This window comes from Phaseolus vulgaris, chromosome 8, assembly GCF_051622355.1.
Source record: "Phaseolus vulgaris cultivar YP4 chromosome 8, ASM5162235v1, whole genome shotgun sequence".
In the NCBI taxonomy this organism is placed as follows: Eukaryota; Viridiplantae; Streptophyta; class Magnoliopsida; order Fabales; family Fabaceae; genus Phaseolus; species Phaseolus vulgaris.
Genome location: NC_143505.1, coordinates 52,009,104 through 52,027,356, shown reverse-complemented (window position 1 = coordinate 52,027,356; position 18,253 = coordinate 52,009,104). Strand labels below are relative to the sequence as shown.

The following is an 18,253-nucleotide window of genomic DNA, read 5'->3' as shown; positions in this document are numbered from 1 at the left end:
CGAAAGTGAAAGTGAAAACTAGTGGCGCGCTTCAATTTTTAGGGTAAAATTGATTTACAAATGCGGTTCTAGGGTAAGACCGCATTTGTAAATAATTTTAATTGATTTACAAATGCGGTCTTACCCTAGAACCGCATTTGTAAATCAATTTAATTACAAAAATGCCATCGCGTTTTTTACAAATGCGTTTAAGCGCAAAGCCGCACTAAATAAATGGTCGTTGTTTTCATATTTTGTACTAGTGTAACCTATTATATTTCAAAGGGAATTCAATCAAACAAAACTTCTTTTGTTCTTAAATTTAAGTGAAATTTTACTTGGTTTAGGTGTATATCACATGAGTGTTAAAATAAGAGGTTATATTAGCTGTTTTTTAAAAATATCTTAAAACTTGAATGTTTGTAAACAAGTTGAAAGATAAAAAATAAACATACATAATTTATTCAAGTCCACATTAAATTTTAGGTATGTTTAATCTATTATAAGAGATATGCAAACTTCTCTACAAATGAATTTGCGTTCTACTCAACCAAAGAACTTTATTATACAACATTTGTATTAAAGTATTATATTTTTTTTCACAAATTATGATTTTAGGTAAAAAAAAAGTTGTTATAAAAATGGGTAAGTCGTACACCACGTGGACGACTATAAAGTAGAAATCGTACCCCACATATATGACTTTAGGTCGAAAAAGAGTCTACGTGGAAGTCGTACTCCATCAATACGACTTTACTAAATTAACTTTAAGTGAAGTTGTACAACTTCAGTGTAAAACAATATAATTGAAGTTGTATCACCATTGTACGACTTCAGTTGTATTATTTTACACTTAAATCGTACGGGTCATGTCTAAATTTTGCAAGGAGAATTTGTGTCATTAAATTTATCCTTAATGCATTGCCTCTTTACTATCTCTCATTCCTTAAAGCTCTGATTTCAGTTTGTTAGACACTCATGAATATACACAGGATTTTTTTGAGGAGTTGGGGGAGCGAGAGTAAGAAAATAGCTTGCATAGTTGAGAAAAAACATGTAAAAGGATGAGGGAGGGTTGGAAGTCAAGGATATTTTCAATAAAGCTTTACTTGTCAAATGGAAATGCAGTCTTGGGGCTGAAACAAAAGGCAAATGGAGAGAAATTTTGTTCTCTAAGTATGACATAAAGGATACACAAAACATGACCACAACATTGAATCTCTAATATAACATTGAATCTCTAATATTGATGGTGGAGAGATTTAATAAAAGTGACTGTTGAAGGTCATAATGGTAGCTAGCTCGATACGAGTACAACTTGGAAAATTCAATATGGAAATAAAGTTAAATTTTTGGAGGATAAATGGTTAGGAGAAATTATTCTTATGAATATGTCCCATAGGCTTTACTCCATTTCAACTAGTGAAAGGAAAACAATACAAGAATTAGCTAACTGATCAAATAATGGATAATAGTAGTTCTTACAATGGAGAATGAATAGATTTGATTGGGAAAGTGTACAAGAATTAGAATTTATGAATGAAATAAACAAGGTGAACTTGAACACAAATAACCACACAAGATATGTACATGACTAGAAGAAGAAAATGGAACATACTTAGTCAAATCAGTCTATGCTTTATTTCAGAACAATAATATAAATAATAATAACACTACTTTTAACACCCTGTGGTCTATAAAATCATTACCTAATGCTAAAACCCTTACTTGGAGGGTTATGCTAGGGAAAATTGCCACAAGAATGAGTTTAGTGAGGAGAGGGGTCAACTTAAGTAGCACAATTTTCCCTTTATGTCAAGAACATGAAGAAATAAATAAACACATATTCTTTAGCTGCCATGTTCTTACAAGGACGGGATCCTATCAGAGCGACTCCATCTGTCTTCGTCTTCTAGTCTTCTCGGCCTTCAAGTATGGTGATCTTCGATTGGTTATTCTTCTTTCCAAGCTGAATGGGGGGGGGGGGGGGGGTACCTACGAAGGCAATCCAACGATCAAGTCAGTCCGAGTACAATATGCAAGTGAGTTGGGAGTGAAAAATTACCTTTGGTGCTGGGGTCCCCTCTAATGTTTATACTTTAGGGATGGGTCTTAGTTGTTGTGGGGGTGCATGTGGGTCCAAAAGAGGATCCAACTACATCTTAATCATGGATTACCATTAAGTATGACTTAATTAAAGTTGATTGTAGGTTTATGGGTTGCTTTCGGATTATGGGAGTTATTCGGCCATGTCGATCTTCCCGACAATCTGATAGTACATTTGCCCTTAGGCTCAAGTGAAGCGATTTGACTGTTAACATAGAGTATGTAAAAGAAAAATGTCTTATCTTTACTCTAGATATTGATCCCGGGTCACGGGTCATATGCCTTATAGGCCCTAGTAGAGGTACTCTACGCAGGGTCTTATATAACCAACAGACTGGGTAGCTGATATACATATAAGCGCCAGTTCTACATAATCGTCCTTTCGAGTAATTGTGGGTATGCTTGGGAAGCCGAGTTGGGGAAGCTTTTTGGTTTGTTCGAGGTGCGTGGATGTGATGGTTTGTCAGAAATCGCAGAGTTGTGTGATATGGACCATTGATGTCGAGTTGATCCAACGGTGGAGATTGTGTGTGATAGTTCATATTCGCCCTTTCCTCCACCTATAAATAGGAGTGTTAGTGGTTTCCATTCCTCATGTCTCCTCTATGAATTTGCTCTGAGAATCCGAGAGTCGAGTTTATAATTTGTGTGCACTGGTTGAAGAGTCTTTTAAGGTAACCATGTCTTCCTTCTCCGTTACCACTTTATTTTCATCAGTGTCAGGGGGTCCCAATAGGGAAAGGCCATTGGCCCGTAGATATCAATTCTAGTGATATCGAGAACACCGAGAAGTTCTCTCAGGTTATCAGTCCTGTGAATAGGAGCGACCTAGAGCCTGTAGTGTCGTCTTCCTCTTCCTGGAGTGCATACGACGGAGAGGAAACCCGAGAGGCTGATTACTTGTGGGTAGACAATAAGGTCCGACAGGTTTTTTCCAAATATACGGAAGCATCTATGCTTCAAACCTTTGCGGATAGTGTATATATTATTTTAGAGGGTTTTCCGAATTGTGCCTTAGCTTTATGTAGATGTAGAGAGTACGAGACCGTGTGTCTGGGTAGGGGAGAGAAGCTAAAGATTTTTTATTTTTTTTTATTCTTGTTTGATCTCGGACATTCATGTCCGTTTTCCTTTTGATTTTCTTACCATGGAGGTGTTGCGTATCTTAAACGTGGCTCCTACTCAGTTGCACCTGAATAGTTGGGTTACGTTCCAGGCCTTTCGGTTTCTATGTGAGGTGCTATGTCTTAAGCCCACCCCTAAGTCTTTCTTACTTTTTTTCGATACGAGACTGGGAGACCGGATTAGCTAGGTATATTTAATCAGTCAATCGAAGAATAACCTCCTTGCTCCAGGGGAGTTTCTTCAAAGTTGTGATTGAGGAGGAAGGCTGACAGTTTTTCTTCAAGGGAAAGACTCCTAGGTTCCCCTTATATTGGACAAAGGATCCGACACGTTTCCATACGTGGCCAAGATCCCTGATGACCAAGGACGACCTGGAGGTATTGTCAGTCTTGGACGGGTTTCCCTACAAGATCCCAACCCGTCCTATTGTCTGTGCCTATATGTTCCCTCAACGAACGTTGATGTTGATGGTATGCTATGTTAGAATTGAAGGCCTTAAACAAGAAAGGAGTGAATTATTTTCAAACGTTTTTCGAAAGTTTGAAGGTATGAAGAAAGTCAAAGAAGAATCACAGCCAAAGGAATCAAAGAACACAAGATAGAAAACAGTTTTAGTTGAGTTCCAGAAATTCAACTGGTTTTTTCTGCGATTCAACCGGTTGTTTTTATCAGCATAGTGTAAAAACAACTAAAAACAGATATATAAGATTTAAGGGAGAGAAAGAATCACACAAGCAATTTTATACTGGTTCACTCTTATACCAAGAGTTACATCCAGTTCCCTGAAACCTCTGGGTATCCACTAAGTAATAAAAAACCAGATTACAAACACACAACCACCAAAGAAGTGATCTTGATCCCCTCAAGAACACACACTTCCTTTGGCACACCACAGATCAGAACACCCTCTGACTTTGTGAACACCAGTACTTACAGAATTACAAATCAAGAAGAAAATAGGATTGATCACACCTGGTACAAATCAAATCAAAGCACACAACAAGTCCTACTTCACTCTTAGAGAAATATCCAAAGCCTTAAGCAATCTTGGAGAAAACTTGATTTCAAAAACTGATCTTGTAACCTTAATGCTAGGAGCGTATAACAGAACAATTATACTCTAATTAGCAGTTGAAAACATTTATTGTAAAAGCCAAATCAATTTCAAATCATTTAAAGAAGATTTAACAAACTTAACATAATTATGTTAATACAGTTAAAAAAGAGTCGGTTGTTTTGTCAAAATAACTGATTGAATTGGTTTGACAACAAAGTCAACTAAATTCAAATCTGTCAAAATCAGTTTCAAAAACCTTAAGTATGAAACAACCGATTGAAACGATAAACAATTGGTTGTTTTTTTGCTTCTTCATAAAACACTCTTTTAAAAAAGATTTGAATGAAACCAACTTTGGATTCAAACTAAGAGTGAATTAACAAATTCAAACTACCCCAGAACACACCCAACTAAGCTAAAAACAACCTTCAAACAATCCATGGAGATTTGGAGATATCAAAGCTCTTATTCAACATGTTATTATACTCATCTCGGCTTATTTGTATCCTATCGTTGACTTAATCCTCTTGTCGTGTGCAGAGATAATGGTGAGCATGACACCGACAAGCATCAACAAAGATTACTTCTGGGAGCTTCATCTGAAGAGGCAAGCTCAAATGGCCAAGAGGGCTGAGCTAGGTGTCGGATCCTCCACGTCAGTTGTAGAAGCGATCGTACTAATAATAGTGGTGGCGACACCAGAAGGTAATCGTCCTCCAATCAATTCGAAGAATATGAAAGAAGGCCATGGAAAGGATCATGGTCGTTCCTCTCGGCGTCACAGAGAGTGCTCTTCTTTGGGCAAGTCTCCAAAGAGAGGCCGTGTGGCCGGGGGTCGAGTTCAACTGACCCTGATTTCTTGGGTCACGACTTGCAAGTGGATAAGAAGGTCACAACCCTACAAGCAAGATGCCTACCTCTTGGCTCGTCCTTTCCAAGTCCATGATGCCTTTATGGAGTTGTGTTTGTGTACTCTTGTTCTCGGCAAACGAATGGCTTTGGACTTGATGAAGCAAGATAAAAATGTGGTCGAGTTGGACAACCTATGTGTGTAGCTAGAGGATTCGGCTGCTAACCTTAAGTCGACCTTAAATGAAAACAACAATCTCCTGGCTAAGAACCAACACCTTGAGGCTGAGGTAAATCATTGGAAAAACCTATGTGTTGAGGCCGAGAGGTCGATGAAAGAGGTGGCTGTAAAGGTGGACGAGAAGATCCGAGGGCTTAAGGAGAGCCTTTTTATGACCCTCTCAAATTACTGATTCGAGGAGAAGGTAGAAAAGTTGTTGAAGGACTTGGAGGTTGTCGAAAACAATGTTTTGGATCAACATGAGCTCGACTTTCAAAAGGCTCTTCAGCAAGCGAATTTTCTCTACAGTATTCCCTTGGATGAGGGAAAGTTTGATTTCGACAAAGACTTCTACTAGGGTCAACTTGTACCAATTGATCAGATTCTGAGTGGCTGAGAAGTCGCCTCGGCTCCGCCGAAAACTCCTAATGCCGAGAGGATAGACTTAGACTATTAGGTCTTTTCTTTTCTTTCTTTTGGATTGGGCACACATATTTAGTTTCTTGTATACGTGTCCCCTTTTGTGTAAATTGACGGCCTGTCGGCCTTTTAATGAATTTAACTTACCTTTTCGTAAAATTGTTTCTTTCTTGCTTTTCTTGCTTTTCAGTTTCTTTGCTTATTCAGCTCTTTAACACGCTATAGGCATGGATTCACTTAAGTGAATTCTACCTTGGCCGAGAGGTTTCCTTAATGCTCTCTCGTGAGTGATTCACTTAAGTGAATTCTTCCTTGGCCGAGAGATTACCTTAACACGCTCTCGGTAGGGATTCACTTAAGTGAATTCTACTTTGGCCGAGAGGTTACTTAATGTGCTCTCGGCGAGGATTCACTTAAGTAAATTCTACCTTGGCCGAGAGGTTTCCTTAACGCATTCTCGGCAGGGATTCACTTAAGCGAATTCTTCCTTAGCCAAAAAGTTTCCTTGATGCTCTCTCGTCAGGGATTCACTTAAGAGATTTCTTCCTTGGTCGAGAGATTTCCTTAACGTGCTCTTAACCTTTCGGGCCCATGTCTTTAGCCAACAACAACCCAACTATGAGAGCTTCATACTCAACTTGGTTGTTTGACGCTTTGAACCCGAAACGTAAAGACTGTTCTATCCGGAGTATTCCCGACCCTTTGAGAATAACTTTTGCTCCTCCTCCACCTTTGTTGGAAGATCCATCGACATACAAAATCAATGGTGGTTCTGGCTCTAAGTTGTCTTGAAGCTCTGAGGTGAAGTCAACCAAGAGTTGCGACTTGATGGGCCCTCTCGGCTCATATGTAGTTCCAAACTCTGACAACTCTAACGATCAACCAATTATTCTTCCTACCAGCTCGGGTTTCTCCAATACTTTAGTAATGGGGCAGTTGGTTCGTACAACAATTTCATGGCTTTGAAAATATGGTCGAAGTGTCCTGGACGCGTGAACAAAGGCCAAGGCTATCTTCTCAATCATCTGATACCTGGTTTCAGTGTCTAGTAATACTCGACTTACAAAATAAATTTGGATAAGAATGAAAGTAAATGCAGAATTACAGATAAAGCAATCAGATCAACCAAGAAACATAATGTATTTAAACTGATTCCAAAAAAAAACAATCGGTTTTTTCTGCGAATCAATCGATTGTTCTTACCAACACTTCAACAAAAACAGATTTAAAAGCAGAGAGGGAGAGAGAGATTTACACACAATGTTTTTATACTGTATCACTCATAACCTAAGCTACATCCAGTCCCAAAACAACCTCTGGATAATCCACTGTGTAATCAACAACAAATTACAAAAACAAACACATCAAAGAGCCTATCTTGATACCATCAAGACTACACACCTTCTTTGATACACCACCACCACACATAGTCAGAACACCCTTTGACTTAAAATACAAAACACTTTACAGTATTCAAACGTAAACAGAAATACAAGAATGAATAGAACATGTTACACCTGATACATGAAGAAAAACACACCTCCTATTTCACTCTTTTGACCAAGGGAAAGCATATATCAATCTTGCAATCTTTTTGAAAAATTCTGAAGCTATTTTTTGTAATCTGATGATGTGCAAAATAGAGATTCAAAACCTACTTATAAATCCACAAAAATAGTCGTTTGTTTCAGTTAAACAAAGCCCAAAACAGATGCATATCAAGCCAAAACAGTTTTGACAATTAAAACAAAATCTGATATGTTTTAAAAAAAACAATCGATTGAAACCTCGATTCAATCGATTGATTTGGCTTTGACTTGTAAAGTCAACCAATTTTAGCTTTTCAAAAACCTTTTCAAAACTCCAAGTGTAAAACAACCGATTGAAACGTAAAAACAACAGGTTATTTTTCACTTACTTTGAAAAACAGTTTTCTTTAAAAGATCTTGATTGTTTTAGCTTTGGATTATACTAAGAGTGATTTAACAAATTTTTAATACACAGAACAAAAGCCCCATAAGCAACAACCTAGCTTTAAACATCCTTCTTGGATTTAGAATCATCAAAGCTTCATCTTAACCACTTGGATTGGTTTGCTCAATACGGGTGGATGGGATAGCGTTTGCTTAACAACTTTGAACGCTTCCTTGCATGTTTCATTCCATAAAAACTTTTCAACTTTCTTTATAAGCTTTAGGATTGACTTTATTTTATCTGCTAACCTTGGCATAAACCTAGATAACGATGTCAACCTCCCTAGAAGCCGTTGAACCTCCTTCGGGTTATTCGGACTTCTCATGGTCTATAAGGCTTGACATTTTTCTAGCTTGGTCTCGATTCCTCGGCGTGTCAGCATGAAGCCTAAGAACTTGTCACCCTCTACTCCGAATACACATTTGTCAGGATTCAGTCGCATGTCATACCACCTTAGCTGTTTGAAGATCTCGGCCAGGTCAGCTGTATGTTGTTCGGCGTTGTCGGATTTCACAATTATGTCATCGACGTACACTTCCACCATCTTCCCAATTTGTTCCCAGAACATCCACTTCATCAATCTTTGATACGTGGCACCTGCATTATTCAAAATCGAATGACATAAACTCATAACAAAAGTTATCCCTTTCGGTCAGGAAAGTTGTCTTCTCCCGGTCTGTCGGATTCATGTGTATTTGATTGTACCCAGAATATGCGTTGAGAAAGCTTAATATTTTGTGACCGACAACTCCATCCACTAGTCGGTCAATACTAGGGAGTGGGTATGCATCTTTAGGGTAGGCCTTATTAAGATTAGTGTATTTGGTACACATTCGTCACTTCCTAAAGTTCTTCTAGACTAAAACTATATTTGTCAATCAAGTGGTGTAATGTATCTCTCGGATAAAACCAACATCTAGGAGCTTGTGTATTTCTTACTCTACAATCACCCTCTTCTCTTCTCTCATTCTCCTCTTCTCTTGGGCTATCAGCTTCACCTCTTTGCAGACTGATAATTTGTGAGAGATAATTCTAGGATTGATGCCCAGCATATCGGTTGCCATCCAGGCAAACACATCAACATTCCTAGCCAATATGGCGGTGATCATACCCTTCTCCTTCTCCTTCAAGGTCAAACCAATACGAGTGTCTTTCCCTGGTTGACCCATCTGCCACGAGAATGTCTCTTTTCTCGGCTCTACGCGAGGTTCATCATTCGGCCTAGGGTTCAGGTCGTTCATGACAGTCACCTGATGAACTTCCAGCCTTCAATTTAGTGTTGGGGGAGGAATTCTCAGACTTGCAGCGTAACATTCTCTCGCCAAACTCTAGTCTAAATTAAGGGCCATGACCTTTCGACTCCTACTTCTGTTGTCTACATGGAATTTCATGGCAAGGTGAGGAGTCGAGATTATGACTCCTAGATTGTTGAGGAATGGTCTTCCAATAAGGACGTTGTAAGATGTTTCTGTGTCTACCAGCAGGTATCTGATCCTAATTCTTTTACAACATTCATTGCCCTCGCCAAACTTAATGTCAAGATCAATTTACCCTCGAGTGTCAACTCTTTCCCCCCGCGAATCTGACTATTTGCTCGTTAAACGACTCCACGACATCTTGGGACAAACCCAATTTCTTAAACGTCTTCCAATAAAGAATGTCAATAGAGCTTCATTGATTTATTAACATTTTCATGACCACAAAATTGGCCACCTCGACGGTCACCACCATCGGATCATCGTGCCTCGGATCTATAGTCCTGAAGTCGACATCCGTGAAGAGGATATGCGGCATACTTCTTCTTTCTCTCATGTGAATGGAGTATACCGAGCTGATAGCTCGGAGGTGTCTCTTCCAAGATAAAGAAGTCGTCCCTCCTCCAGTTAAGCCACCTGTGATGGTGTTTATAACCCCACGTATAGGCGCGACATCTCAATGATTTTGTCCATCTCTTCGCTCCCGACTATCCCTTCTTCCTCCCTCATCACGATGGTCTCGCGTTCTCCCCTCGTCGACTCTCGGCCTCCTGTCCTCTCGACTACTCAAAACAAAACGACGGAGATGGCCAACTTGCACCAATTCCTTGATTTTGTCCTTAAGGCCCAACAATTCTTTGTTGTGTGGCCAAAGTTACAGTGATAATGAAAGTGCTTTGTGTAATCCGCATTCAGTAGAGTGGTCATTCTCTTTGGTTCCGTCATGAGGTCGACATTAAGGGCTTCTTCCAGGATTCTCGATCTGTCAGCAGTCAAAAGAGTATAGCAAGTAAAACGCGGGGGCTTAGAATAGTCTCTCGACTTTCGGGGGATGACATAGTTATGTTTTTGTCCCCCCTCTTCTTGAATTCTTTCGGTGCTCGAGCCTTGTCACAAAATTCTTTTAATTCCTCAAACTACATGAACTTGGTGGCCCTATGCCGTAACTTGTCCAAACTTACCGCAGGCTGCGTGCACAAGCTATCGGAGAAGGGACCTGGCTTGAGTGCAGTCACCATGTGATGCATGGCTACCTCAGGACTTAGGTTTCGTATGTTCAACACCACTTTACCAAATTTGTCCATGAAAGTCCTTAAGGACTCCGTCTTCTCCTGCCGAATGTTTACCAAAGGGATGGATGTGAGGTGGTGTGGTCAACTTGTAGTTAATTAGGCTTCAAACCTTGTCGTCAGTGTGTCAAAAAAATCAATGGAGCGTGCAGGTAAGCGAGTAAACCAACTTAAAGATACTCCCTTAAGAGAGGTGGGAAATACTCGGCATAACAACGTATCTTCCGTAGTGTACAAACTGACTTGTGTTAGATATGCGTCCACGTGTTCATCCGGGTCGGTAGTTCCATCATACTTGTCAAGCGTGACATTGTTCCAGGTACTCAACAAAGGCACCTCCATGATAGCTTCCACAAAAGGACTCCACCAGGGTGTCGTGCCCAAAATGTTTATTGATGTCGGGCGAGTATTATCCTGATAAGAACTCTCGACCTCTTGAGTTCTCGGATGTGTGTTTTTGGGTGGAGGAAGCTCCCCCTCTATAGTCTCTAGGACTGTTGGTTCCCCATTAAATTTATGCTTCATCCGAGCATTTTCCCTCCTCAACACCTCTATCTTTTCCTCACTCTTCCTCTTCATTCCTTGGATATCTTCCTCATTTTTCTTCTTCAGCATCTCCATCTCCTTCCTCATTTGCAAAATCAATGTCATTGGGTCAAGTTGGCTAGTCTCTCTTACTTGTGCATTTTTATCATTGTCTGCATGTTCCTTGTTGTTACCATGTGGACACTCCAAAGGGTTTCTTCCTGGCCCCATGGTGGGCGCCAAAATGTTTTTACAAGCTCAGGATCATATTAGAGTGACTCTATCTTTCTTCGTCTTCCAGTCTTCTCGGCCTTCAGGTGTGGTGATCTCTGGTTGTTCTTCCTCTCTCCAAGCAGAATGGGGGGGGGGGGGGAGGGGTACTTGCGAAGACACTCTGACGATCAACTGAGTTTGAGTACAATATGCAGGTGAGTTGGAAGTGAAAAATTACCTTTCGTGCTGGGCTCCCCTATAATATTTATACTTTTTGGATAAGTCTCGGTTGTTGTGGGCTTGCATGTGGGTCCAAAAGAGGGCCCAACTACGTCTTAATCATGGTTTACCATTAAGTATGGCTTAATTACAATTAATTGTAGGTTTATGGGTTGCGTTTGGATTAGGGGAGTTATTCGACCTTCTCGACTATTCGGCCATGCCGGTCTTCTCGATAATCTGGTAATACATTTTTCTCCAGGCTTGAGTAGAGCGATTTGAGTATTAACGTAGAGTTTCTAAAAGAAAAATTGTCTTATCTTTAGCCTAGATACTGATCCCGGGTCACGGGTCTAATTTTATGTGACAACACATTCCAACCTTTCCCAACTTGGACAACCATTAAGCTCTGATTTTTTATTAGCATAGAAAACGAAAAATAATGTATGAATGACAGATATCTAACAAAGCTAAACAAATTAGACTTGTAAAGAAGGTGGTTAGGAGCACATAGATAAAATATGACTCAATAATTATTAGGCAACATTTCACAGCGGGACTGAATCTATAAGATCCCTTTCCTCCTAGTATTTGTTGACTACCTAATTGTTCTCAAACATTGGATAAGGCACAAAAAACAATCTGAAAAGGAGAAGGTGAAGTTAGACAATTTATATTTCATCCATGTTCAAGCTTTCAACTGAGTCATACGGAATAACTCTTCAACATCTACCCTCCCTTCTTTAAAAACTACCATATTCATATGATCACATATACTCCAAATAGTTGTAATCCACAATCCTTTCCTCATCAAATTCTGATTTTGATTTATTTGGAATAGATGAAACTGTTGAAAGTGACTCATATGCATGTTATGTTGGACAAAATGAATGCGTTGTCGTGTTCCAAATTCTAGATTTTATATGGCACGACCCGTGACCCGGGATCAATATCTAGGCTAAAGATAAGACGATTTTTCTTTTACAGGCTCTATGTTAACACTTAAATCGCTCCACTCGAGCTTGGGAGACGAATGTACTACCAGATTGCCGAGAAGACCTACATGGTCGAATAGCCGAGAAGATCGAATAACTTCCCTAATCCGAATGCAACCCATAAACCTACAATTAATTGTAATTAAGTCATACTTAATGGTAAACCATGATTAAGACGTAGTTGAACCCTCTTTTTGATCCACATGCAAGCCCACAACAGTTGAGGCCCATCCAAAAAGTATAAATATTATAGGGGACTCCAACATCAAAGGTAATTTTTCACTCCCAACTCACCTACATATTATACTCGGACTGACTTGATTGTCGGAGTGCCTTCGCAGGTTACCCCCCTCCATTCAGCTTGGAGAAAGGAAGAACCAACCGGAGATTACCATACCTGAAGGTCGAAAAGACAGAAGACGAAGACAAACAAAGTCACTCTGATAGGATCCGACCTTCTTGTAAGAACTGATAATAATGTAAAATTGATGGAGCAAAATCATCATGAAGATCACAAACAATCACAAATAGTTGAATATTAGGCTCGTGAAAGTGAAGAAAGCAGTTTTTTCTAGGCTAATTAACAAATTATTGAGTTTGGTTATTGAAAATTGTTAGATGCAATCTTGCTAGTAGAGAATTCTGCAGTCTTTTGTTTAAGAGAACTATTCTTATTTTTTTCAAAGATCAAGGCAGAAATTATGTAAATTGAGGGAATTTTTGTGTTCTAATTACTTCCAATAAATCAGTATTAACCACATTCTTTATTGTATATGGATTGAAATAAAACTACTCCAAAGAGGTTTTTTAAGCGGCTACATGTTTTGTCTTTTCTTTATTCTAGGGTTCTTAATGAAGGAGCTTTGTTCTATTTAAATAGATATAATATGGTTGTTCTAAGGGGTCCCACAATTTTGTAATTTGTAACTTTCAAACACTTGGCATACTTTTTATATCTATCTGTGTCAGCTATAAAATGATGAAACAATTTTTTATGTTTCATTTTGATGTATATTTCTGATGTTGTCACTTTGATGTATCTGTTTTATGATACCATTCCATTCTAATTTATCCATTTCAACAATATTGCTGAATGCGTCTTCTGAAGGCAGTAACCTTTTTCTTCGAATAATATTGTAGTTATCAAAATCTCTAACATATAATTTTAAACAAGCTGCACTATATATTATGATTTCTTTTTAAAATATATTTATTTTTAAAAATTATTCAAATAAACTCGTCTTCACTTTAAGTTTAAAACTAAACCCATTTAATTTAGTTTTCAAATATTCAAATTCCTATAATCATATATATATATATATATATTTCATTTTTCAAAACAAATTGAAAAAAACCAAACCGTTACCAGAAACCCAATTCCAAAAAGGTGTATACACTTAAAATAAAAATAGATTTATTTAAATTAATTATTTAAAATTCCTTTTTTTTATTTTTAGTTCATAATATATATATATATAATATTTTAATATTAGATAATTTTATTCTAGAAAACTGGCGATACAATATGATTTAGATATACTACAATATTTTTGCAAAATATTTTAGTTTCTTAAAATCTTTACTTTTAAAGTAATAATGTTTTCTTAGAAAATAATTTTTTATTTTATTTTTATACTCTTCATTACAAATATATTGCATTTTTTACATAAAATAGTTGAGTTTTTTTATTTTATTTTCAATATTCTTTTACTTCAATAATTTACTACTGTTATTTTGAATATTATAAAGGATTACATTTTCAATCAAATAGATTTCCTATCTATTGATTTGATCATAACTAATTCAAAAATTACAGAAACGATATTAATCTCATAGTAGAGTAATTAACCTTACAAACAATATACAAAGAATTGAGACACACCAACACATAAAATTTGTATATTTTTTCTTGTTTTTGTTCTTTTTAGACTATACACACATATATATATAGGGTCTCACACCTGACTGTACACTAATTCAAATGTTCAACTGCGAATTTGAGGAAAAACAAGAAGCTTCAGCTTTATGCAGCATACATGTCAGAACTATTAATTATCACTAATTTCCAAACCAAATTTAACATAAATCTATCCTAGGCAAAAAGACACAACAGATTACTGTTCATAGTTAATGCCAATTCATTATGTTAATGAAAATTTGCAGGTGCAACTTCTCGAGGTGTAGCCAAATCAATATTTAACTAATGCAGTTTGGTCTGTGTTAAAGCAGGAACATCCGAACGTGGAGTTTATCAGCATTTGTTTGGTGACACTATACTGCGCCTACCTTGGAAAATGAGAGAGATGGAGTAATTGGTGCATAGAAAGGAGAAATGCACACCTTCAATGCTTTTGTTCTCACTCCATAATAATATATGCTGCTGTCTTTCACACTCAATCCAACATGCAAAATGCAACCACAGTGAAGTTCTTCTAAAATTTAATTAAAAGTTTACTACATTCATATGAGTTAATGATTGACTAAAAATGATTTATGCTGTTAATACATATGCTATATCTTTCATCTTTACCCCACATGCCATTTACATTTAGGTAAATGAATGAGATTATAAAGTGATGATAAGACATTTATGGGGAAGAAAAGATAATAGTGAGTGAAAAAGTAAAGTTCAAACCTATAATAATGATTTGGCACATGATAATTATCTGTAAGGTCACGGAACCTGAAATTGAAAAGAATAGACAGTTGCAATACAGATGCAAATGAATTGCTCACTTTAACCTAAATTTTGCTTTCCCAACCCCCAAAGAAAAGAACTCAGAAAAGTACTGTTGAGAGAAAGAGATCGAAGAGAAACTCGTACCAAAATAACCTGAAAGGAAGTGACATAGAGCTTTGTGTAGAAAGTAATTACATAAATTCATATATAGATATGTAGTGATCATTTTAAAGACTAAGCTAAACAAATTACTGCATGTATGTAACTGTTCATATGCAACTGTTCAGATGTTTTTGCTGAATCTTGTGCAGTTGTGGCAGAGAGTGGATACTTACAAAGAGCTAGAAGACGATATGTAACATCAGCTACAGTGTAATGGCCTCACCTTTTTTGTGCTAAGCATATATAGATTAAGCTTAGACATGGCCATCTGAGAGATGAATACAAATGGAGGCAACAGAAAGAAGGAGCTCCCTTCAGTCCAAGCTCAGAGAAAGAGGGTCACACAATATGTATGCATCACTTCATTCACACAATCATATTATAGCAAAAAGAGCATCACCCTAACTGAATACTATTGTGTGAATGAGTTAGTGGTTAATTTTGCAACCCAATCTTTTGTATCCATGAATGGGCTGAGGGAAGCTCCTTCACTCTCTTTCCTTCCCAATGTGACTAAAGCTGTAGTCGAACTCTGCACATGTACATCCTTTTCCCTTCTTCCTGACACAAGATGGAGAAAGTGTAGTTTAAAATTCCAATAATTTTCTTTGGTGTTGAAAGATTTGAGGATCAATTAGAGCTTCAAGAAAGGAACATATTATTAATCCAGATTTCGCACATAAAATTTATGTAAATAAGATGAAAGTGGGGAAGAGGGGTATGAATACAACACCAAATCAAACGTTATGTATGTAAAACTTTGGAGGAGTTTCTTATTGCATGTTTTCTGACTTGTCAAATAAATCAGTGAATTCAAAGGAGACAAAGAAAACTGGGTTCCAAAGTTGGAATTATTTATATATATTTCCTCCTGATCTGAAATCAAATTCGAACTATATTGCAAATCAAACTACCTTCTATGATTATATGAAAATAAAGAGAAAACATTGAAACGACACTTGTTGGCCCAAACTTCCACAAAGTGTGGGTTTCAAATAAAAGAAGACTTTAAAACAAGAAACATTAAAGAGGACGTACTTGAAGGGGGAAGAAGAAAGCAAAGGTACCATAGCAGCAAAAACCAGATTCTTTTATATATATATATATATATACATATATATGTGTATGTCCATGCAAGTTTATTATATGCTCAGAAAGTGATATATTTTCACAATAATTGGTGCCGATCAAACTAATTAGGCCATGCTACAAAAGTCGGTGACCAGATCACAATTGAAGAAAACCCTACTTTTGAGGGTGAAGATCAGATGAAGAAAAAGTAGAAAACAAGCAAACCCAACATCATAAAATTGCGATAAAAAGGAGAGAAAAATATAAAAGGAGAGGAAAACTCTCAGCTTTCCTTGTTAAGTTTTGGATGACAGATGAAAATGAACTTGAAGTTGAGTAATCTACTACAGCTAGAAAGGCCAACCTTAGAGCTAAAACTGAAAAGCATGGCTACCAGAAACCCTAATTCTGGCATGTTTTTATCGATTCCTGCGCTGAAGAGATGCAAGAGTAGCAAGCAGAGTTATAAAGAAAGGAAAACCGTAAAGACGAAAAAGGACTAGCAGGTTGTAATGAGAGTGACCATGGAAAAAATAAAGACTGTGAGAGATTAATTAATTGTTTGTTAGTGTTTATGGCTTTGAAGAGAGAGAAATTCATAGACATGATGGGTCATTGTCCCCATGAGAGTCACAGACAGGAAAGTGAATCCAAGAAATATTCTAGTCGAAGAAAGGTGCAAAGGAAAATGGGGTGAGACAGATGAAGGTGTATCATATGGTCACTGCAAATTTTCTTTTCTGCCAAATTTCCACACTCTTCTCCCTTTACTGAGTTGGATCACACACTGATTCAGATTTACATTTTACTATTTCCATCAACACATTGAAACAGTAAAAGTTTTTATGTAGTTTATGAATGTACAGTGATTTTGTTGATGTTGTTATAACCATCTTAAAAGCCACCTATGTCATTGTTTTTTATAGGCTATGTCTATAGAAATTAAACTAAGTTTAATTCATCTTCAATTTAGTCTATAATTTGTTAATGGAAGATTATTTTGCATTTCATCTTCTAAACAGGCTCAATAATGGGTGTGAAATTGTAATTAAAATCCGACAAGTTAACGTCATTATCGGAACCACTGTTCATTCGTGAACTACTCTCTCAACAACCTATTGAAACCCTTGTCAATATTTTAATGTTGAAATTAGTGTGTGGACAAACCTTTGTTTGCTTAGTTTTCAACACTTATCTGTTTTAAAATGTCTTCTTCCAAACAACGACAATAATTGAGGATTCACATGGTGGGAATGAGTAATTTTATCCATATACCTTTATGACACGCTTTCTCATTACTATTTCTGCATTTTATTTATTAACTTTGCTAAGTCTATCTTATGAGAATGAAACTATTTCATATTTTGTATAAGAAAATGAAATAAATATGGAACGTTTTTTAAACAATCAAAACAAAATACGTATAAAAGATAATTCATTCGACTTTTTATTTATTTTACTATTAACAAAGAAACATGTTGAGATGAGGAATACTTATTTAGTGTGACTGACGTATTATTTGATGAGTTATTACTCATTGTTGTATTTATTTCAGTTACTCATTTCTAGGGTGATAGAGTCTTATGTAATATATAGGGTCTGCTAAACATTAAATGCGTATTGAAACAAACAAGAATAATAAATTAAATATAGTATTAAATGCTTTCCAAACACATTATTGGTAATCACTTTATTATATCCAAATGTTAAAATCACCCATTATACTACACGCAAACGTGATTTCTATTAGGAAAATAGAAGTGAAGACTTGAGGGGAAGACTCAGACTTATATAAAAAGATATTAGAATCTCAATATGGATCTTGAAGAACACTAGATGTTACAAATGATTCAAGTCATAACTCATGGTTTTTGTATGTCTTGATCTTAGGTGATGCTGATTTTTGTAAAGGGTGTGACATATTGAAGTGTCTTTTTTAATATTTTTTATTTTTTATTGATAAAAAAAGTCATAATTCATGAAGGTGAAGAGACATTAGAAAGACATGTGGAGGTGGCTTAACAAATGCTTTGATATTAATAGAGGTTGGAAAATAGAAAAAGGGGATAAAATAAATTTTTCAACTGATAGGTGGTTAGGTAAAAATTATTTC

General features: G+C 36.8%; 1 long non-coding RNA gene across 1 annotated transcript; it reads right to left on the bottom strand.

Annotated features, from left to right (window-relative positions):
* Positions 1-14,831: 14,831 nt before the first annotated feature.
* Positions 14,832-17,031, bottom strand: LOC137826461 (uncharacterized). Its single transcript, XR_011083506.2, has 2 exons — positions 16,505-17,031; positions 14,832-15,630 (listed from the first exon to the last, which is right to left on the bottom strand). It is a non-coding gene; the product is annotated as an uncharacterized LOC137826461 (long non-coding RNA).
* Between the last annotated feature and the right edge of the window lie 1,222 nt (positions 17,032-18,253).